Source organism: Equus przewalskii, chromosome 8, assembly GCF_037783145.1.
Source record: "Equus przewalskii isolate Varuska chromosome 8, EquPr2, whole genome shotgun sequence".
In the NCBI taxonomy this organism is placed as follows: Eukaryota; Metazoa; Chordata; class Mammalia; order Perissodactyla; family Equidae; genus Equus; species Equus przewalskii.
In genome coordinates this window covers 26319705-26325854 of record NC_091838.1, presented here as the reverse complement: position 1 = coordinate 26325854, position 6150 = coordinate 26319705, and the positions used below count along the sequence as shown (strand labels likewise).

Genomic DNA, 6150 nt, shown 5'->3' with positions numbered 1-6150 from the left:
ATTACTAATTCATTTAATTCTCATAATACCCTATAAGACTGTTACTGTTGTTGTCCCCAGTTTTCAAAGGAGGAATTTGAGGCACAGAGAGGTTAAGTAAAGCCCAAGATCACACAGCAAGCTCAGAGCTGGAATTTTCACACAGGAATCTGGCTCCAGGGTGTGTTAACTCCAACCACAGCTGCCTTCTTAATAAATCCCTAAGGAGGGGCTGGCCCAGTTGTGTAGTGGTTAAGTTTGTGCACTCCTCTTTGGTGGCCCGGAGTTCACAGGTTTGGATCCCAGGCATGGACCTAGCACTGCTTGTCAAGCCATACTGTGGCAGTGTCCCACATAGAATACAGCAAGATTGGCAACAGATGTTAGCTCAGGGCCAATCTTCCTCACAGAAAGTAGATCAATCCATCAATCTTACTGTGGCCTCTGAGAAAAGTGAGGTCTTCAGGCCCTCCTACCGGAAGGACGTGCTTCTTCCTTGGCCCTCTCATTCTGTTCCACGTGTCTGGAGACCAGAGGCTGCTTTTAATACATGTTGGCTGGGTAAATAAAGGTATAAGTATTATTCTAAGTTTACAAGGAAAAATTGAAGCTCTGAAGAGCTAAGTCAGGGCAGAGCCACTCAAGAATCAGTCTAGTCTGCCTGCTTCTACAGCCGGTGCCATTTGCCCTTCCCACACCGCACACCACTGTCTGCCGCATGTGCTCCACAACCTCCCGGTGGATTCCTCCCGTGTGCGTTAGCATGTATGTTTGCGCTAGACATTCTCCTCAACCCACCTAAGAACTTCTCAAGGACAGGGGGAGTCATTTTGTTCCTCTTGCATCCCCAGCACCCCACTGTTTGTAACAAAGAGCACCCAGCAAATGGTTGTTGGAAGTATTGTAATATAAATGAGAGGATGAAGGATAACTTAACAATTATGCCGTTATTTGCTTCTTTAAAACAACCTTTTCCTTGTTTTTTTTACAGAAGGCTACAGTCAATGATGAGATCATTTTTATTCTATCACCATAACTGTTGCTTGAGAAAAACATTAAGAATCTCCTTCCAGAAATCTCGGGAAATCAATTTGTGTCCTCATGAAGGCCCTGAAGCCATCTGGTACTCAGCTGCTGGAGTTGTTTATTCATACTTTTGCCTATTCATCTGTTTTCTGTTTCCTTTTGTCCATTTCTCACATAAGATAAACAAAAACCTGTCAGCGTGTGACGAAAGCCAAGCGCCCGAACCGGCCTGTGGTGAGAATAAGGGCATTCTTCAGGTGGAGGGAGGAGAAAGAGTGGAGGAAGGAAAACCTACTTCTTACTCTTACAAGACAAAAGATCGTTTTAAAGCACTAATTATGTAGTTGTCTTGTGTCTGACCTTTGAAATGACCTTTGGATGGCAAACACGTTAGGAGTATGAGATGGAGCCATTCCAGTCATGCAAACATTTCCAACATGATTACTACTTTTCATATTACTGAAAGAATTTCTGATCCTTTCACTCGGGCAAAAAGTTCTGCTTCTCTAATCAGAGAATGAGTTCATAGAAAGGCATCGGTTTTCTAATAAAAAAGATAGCATTCTCCTATCAACTCAGAAACATGGGGAAGTTATTAGTAATTCCTCACCATCTTTATCTAATGATAATTTGGAGTTGATCCCTTCCAATTAAATGTCATAAGTGACAGAACACCCAAATCTAATTGGCTTATTCAAAATAAAATTAATTCTCCCACAACTAGAAGGACATGCAACTAAGATATACAACTGTGTACAGGGGGGTTTGGGGAAATAAAGCAGGAAAAAGAATAAATAAATAAATAAAATTAATTATCCCACATACCTGAAAAGTCCAGAGTTAGGATTGAAATCAGGAAAGGTTTGATCAGGATGTAAATAAAATTGCTAGGGCCTGGTTTCTTCTCTTTTTCATCCCTGCTGCCCTCTGTGTGAGGTCTTATTCTCATATGACTCCTACATGGCCAGATGAAGATGGCAGCTTGGGCAACAAGTTTCCAGCTACTCTACAGAGGGAAAGGATTAGCCCTTTCAGTTCCAGAAGCCTCAGCAAATATCTCATCATCATTCGTTAACTTTGATGGTGTCACACCCATTCTCCAACCAACCACTGAGACCAGAGGAAGCCCAGGCTCTGATTGCCCAAGCCTGAATCACTTACAACTGCTGGACCTCGAGCTATGGGATGGAGAGGTGAGACTACCCTACTGGAACCATCAGTAGATCCCCAGAAGAAAATCTGAGCTATTAACCCAAGAAGAGCAAACAGATAATGAACAGCAAAGATGCAAATGACTACCTGAGTAATGGAACCTGCATTCTACAGAAAATTATTCAGTCATAGATTTCTTTTTTGAGGAAGATTATCCCTGAGCTAACATCTGCTGCCAATCCTCCTCTTTTTGCTGAGGAAGACTGGCCCTGAACTAATATCCATGCCCATCCTCCTCCACTTTATATGTGGGACACCTGCCACAGCATGGCTTGGCAAGCGGTGCCATGTCCACACCTGGGATCCAAACCAGTGAACCCCTGGCAGCCGAAGCAGAACTTGCGAATTTAATCACTGCACCACCAGGCTGGTCCCCATAGATTTTGTTTTTTAAGTGATAACATTAAAATCAGACCAATTTCTATCATATGACCTAATTTTGTAAAAATAAATATATTTCCACATTAATAGATTTAAAGGAAATATTCACATTTAATATATTAAAATAAAATCTTAATATAAATATTAATATCTTTATACAAATTAATTGGGGAAGGTATGACAGAGAGTGTCACTTTGCAGCATCCATTCTCCTCTTTGCTTTTCTTCTTTAGAAAAGAAGACAAAAACTGAAACAAGCAGAAAGAACACAATATTTGTATTTCAAGGCACATTACCACTCGGCTAAATGCACATTTCTCTGTCTGCCTGGTTGCCATGTACAGCCATTGGCCAAGTTCCAGCTAAAAAGATATAAGCAACAATATTGAGGTATTAGGAGGTCTCATTAAAGTGGAAGTGATGAACCCTTCCTCTCCTCTTCTTCATCCTGTTGGCTGGGATGAAGAGGATATGGCCGGAGTTAGAGATGACATGGATAGAAGTGTCCCAAGGCCCTGAAAATTGTACAGACCTCAGCAACTACCTTTCCAGCCCTCAACGACTATCTCCAGATTTATTTTATGTGAAAGACAAACACTCATTCTGTTTTTATAAGACAGTATAATTTTGAAAGTTTATAGATGCTGTAGTTGTTTACGATCCTTATCACACAGAGCCAAATCCAATCTTAAATGATACAGAAGAACACATATCACATTTTTGTAGTTTCCCTAAGGAGCAATATGGGAGAACATATTGGGAGCCTCAATTAATATTGTAAGTAAAAGCAAAAATGAAAATTGTTTCATCTATTCCCATATTGGGGATTTATTTGACAGAATATTGGGTAAATTTGACCTGATTTAAAAGAGTGGTGTTCAGAGAACATTATTTTGATCCAAGAGTCTGATGAAGGCTATTGAATCTCATGTCTAGGGAATAATTTGAGTCTTAGTCATTAAATCAAGATTCCTTGTAAATGATAATAGGACGGAGTGATGAAGGGCAAGTCACTGCCCTCTAGAATCTCAAGGGTCAGATGAAGATAGGTGGGAAGGTAAGCACTTAACAAATAGTGTGCAAATGTTGTTTCGGAAGCACGTACAGAGTTCTATGGAGCACACAGGAGGGGCACCTATGTTAGCCTTGGTGGTCAAGAGAGGACGCTGAGGATAGAACGACCTGCAGGCACAAGCCAAATTGTTCCATTAGGATGGTTTGTGCTCACCTTTGGCGGATTATCAAACCCATATGGGAAAATTTCACTTCCCCTTAAATGTCCAATCATCCAATTTCCATTAGAGAAGGACCAAGATTTGGCCGAGAACTTGGCCCAACCACAGCAAATCCCTACTCCAGGAGATAAAAGCAAAACTTGAACCTAGCCCAGAAATATCGATTCCTGAAGTAAGTTCCTAAACTTGCGTCTCTTTCCAGATTGAGAAACCATTAGTGGTATGGAGTACCAGAGTATCATTTTGGCAGTCATGCACAAAAGAACCACATTTTCTCTCCCTGCACTTATAGCTCAACTCTCTCTATGATTTAATGCCCCTCTTTTTGCAGCTCAAAGGTTCACAAGGCCTCAAAATGAACATTGTTGAGAGTTTTGTTAGGACGATCTCTTTGGAACATTTATAAACATACCCAGACCTAAGGAGAAGGTTCTGTTGTTGAGAAACGCTGTGACTCCTTCTAAAGTGAAAAATAGAAAGCCGGTAGTTATTCATAAGAGATCTACTCTAATAAAAAAGTGGTACTGTAAGAAACACAACCTTGTTTTGGTTAAGATTCCGAGCAAAGAGTCACACAGAGAAAGCGAAATAACACAATAGAGATGACGATAACTCCCATCGTAGATCTCCAGTGAGGCAGGGTTTGGAAAACTCCGAAGCCCTCAAGGGCTGAGCAGGCCTCACCCGGGAAGCAGAGAAACCTCGGCTATGGGGACTGTGGAACAACCCAGCAAAGGGAGAAGCCATTTACTCAGCTCCAACAGATATGACCACTTGGGAGTACAGCCCAGTTTCCAGATCCATCTTTTAAGAAAAGATAAAAATGAGATTTTTATGTGGATTCTCCTACTTTTTATACCAATGGCTACAGGCTTGATTAGGCCATATATGCTGCAATGAGCCATCTCTGCAAGGAATAGCAGAAACATTGACTTAGAGCTCCTTTGGCCGTAAGAGAAACAGCAGGATGTGTAAAAGGATACGAGGTTCCTCTCAATATCTACTTAAAACGAGAGGAATGATAGACTTGGTTAGACTTATTCGACATGAATTACAAAGAAAAAGAGATGCTAATAATATCATCTTAAAGTCATTATCTTCTATTAAACTTTACTTCCCATTGTCTTTAGACAGCTATTGTAAGATACTTGCAATTTTATCTAAACTTAGACAAGTGGAGATGCGACATTTACAATCACTTCCCAGTCAGTCCTTCTCAGGTCGCAGACAGGATGAAATCGAGAGAGTAACGAATTGTGCACACACCATGGGATGACTTTCGAATGTCCTCATGGACACCCTATTGAGCATATTGATTACTTCAGATAGACGGGGAAGAAAAGCAAGTCAAACTGTAGCCTCTGCAGCTAAATTCTCAGGAGCTGTGTTAATTCGCTAATTCAACAAATATTTTTGGAGTAGTAAGTTTTATGCATTACAGATGCATAAAGAGGAAGAGTTCAGAGGTTCTAACAGTATGGAAAGTCACCTATCTTCTTTGGCTAGGCGATCAAGCGGACCACCCCAGTCTTAAGTAACTTTCTACACCCAGTTGTTTAAAATTGTAAAGGGATTATTTACATGACAAAATTTCATAGATTCACTGAAGCTCAAATCTCCACTGAAATGTGCTAAAACTCTAGGGGCTAATGAGCATAGCCAGTACGCTGAAGCAACTCATGCCTCTGATGCTGAGCTTCTCATATCCCACAGATGGTGAGGTTCAGGTGGACAGAGATTCATTTTTAGTTGTGTGCCAGGCACAGTTCCAGGTCCTGGGGCATAAGATAAATAAAGTGTGGTCCCTGCCCTCAGGAAGCCCAGAGCGTGGGGGCACCTCATGACCGGCTGGAAGACACAGACAGAGAGGCCCTTAGACCCCACTTCCCAGCAAACATCCCAAACATCAGCTGGGCGAGGAACCCTCTGATAGAAACCCACCCCCTCCCACCACCCACACCCAGAAGATAGAACCAGACCATTCTAGCTTCCAGCAAGTTCCCTTACATGTTGTGAATTCCAGCAGAGTGCTAGGTAGAGTTTCCATTTTAACATTTATCTGAGGAGGAGAATGGATGACAAAATTCTATTCTTTAGAATTTGACACCTCGGAAAATTCCACTGCTTTGTTCTCAGAAAGCTAACTTACAAGGTAAACAAACAGGTCTGTTAGCCTGCGGGAAACACAAGGCTCATGACTGAAAATATTTGTATTTGCTTATTTAGCCATTTATCCACTGGTCCATTTATCTAACAAATAACTGAGGAGCAACCACGTGTGCCTCTGGAAACCCTCTCCATTGGCTTAACGCACGTT

At 41.5% G+C, this 6150-nt stretch overlaps 1 long non-coding RNA gene across 1 annotated transcript; it reads right to left on the bottom strand.

Moving 5' to 3' along the window:
* Nucleotides 1-865: 865 nt before the first annotated feature.
* LOC139085055 (uncharacterized) lies at nt 866-5910 on the bottom strand. Its single transcript, XR_011543056.1, has 3 exons — nt 5841-5910; nt 1831-2011; nt 866-1234 (listed from the first exon to the last, which is right to left on the bottom strand). It is a non-coding gene; the product is annotated as an uncharacterized lncRNA (long non-coding RNA).
* Nucleotides 5911-6150: the final 240 nt, after the last annotated feature.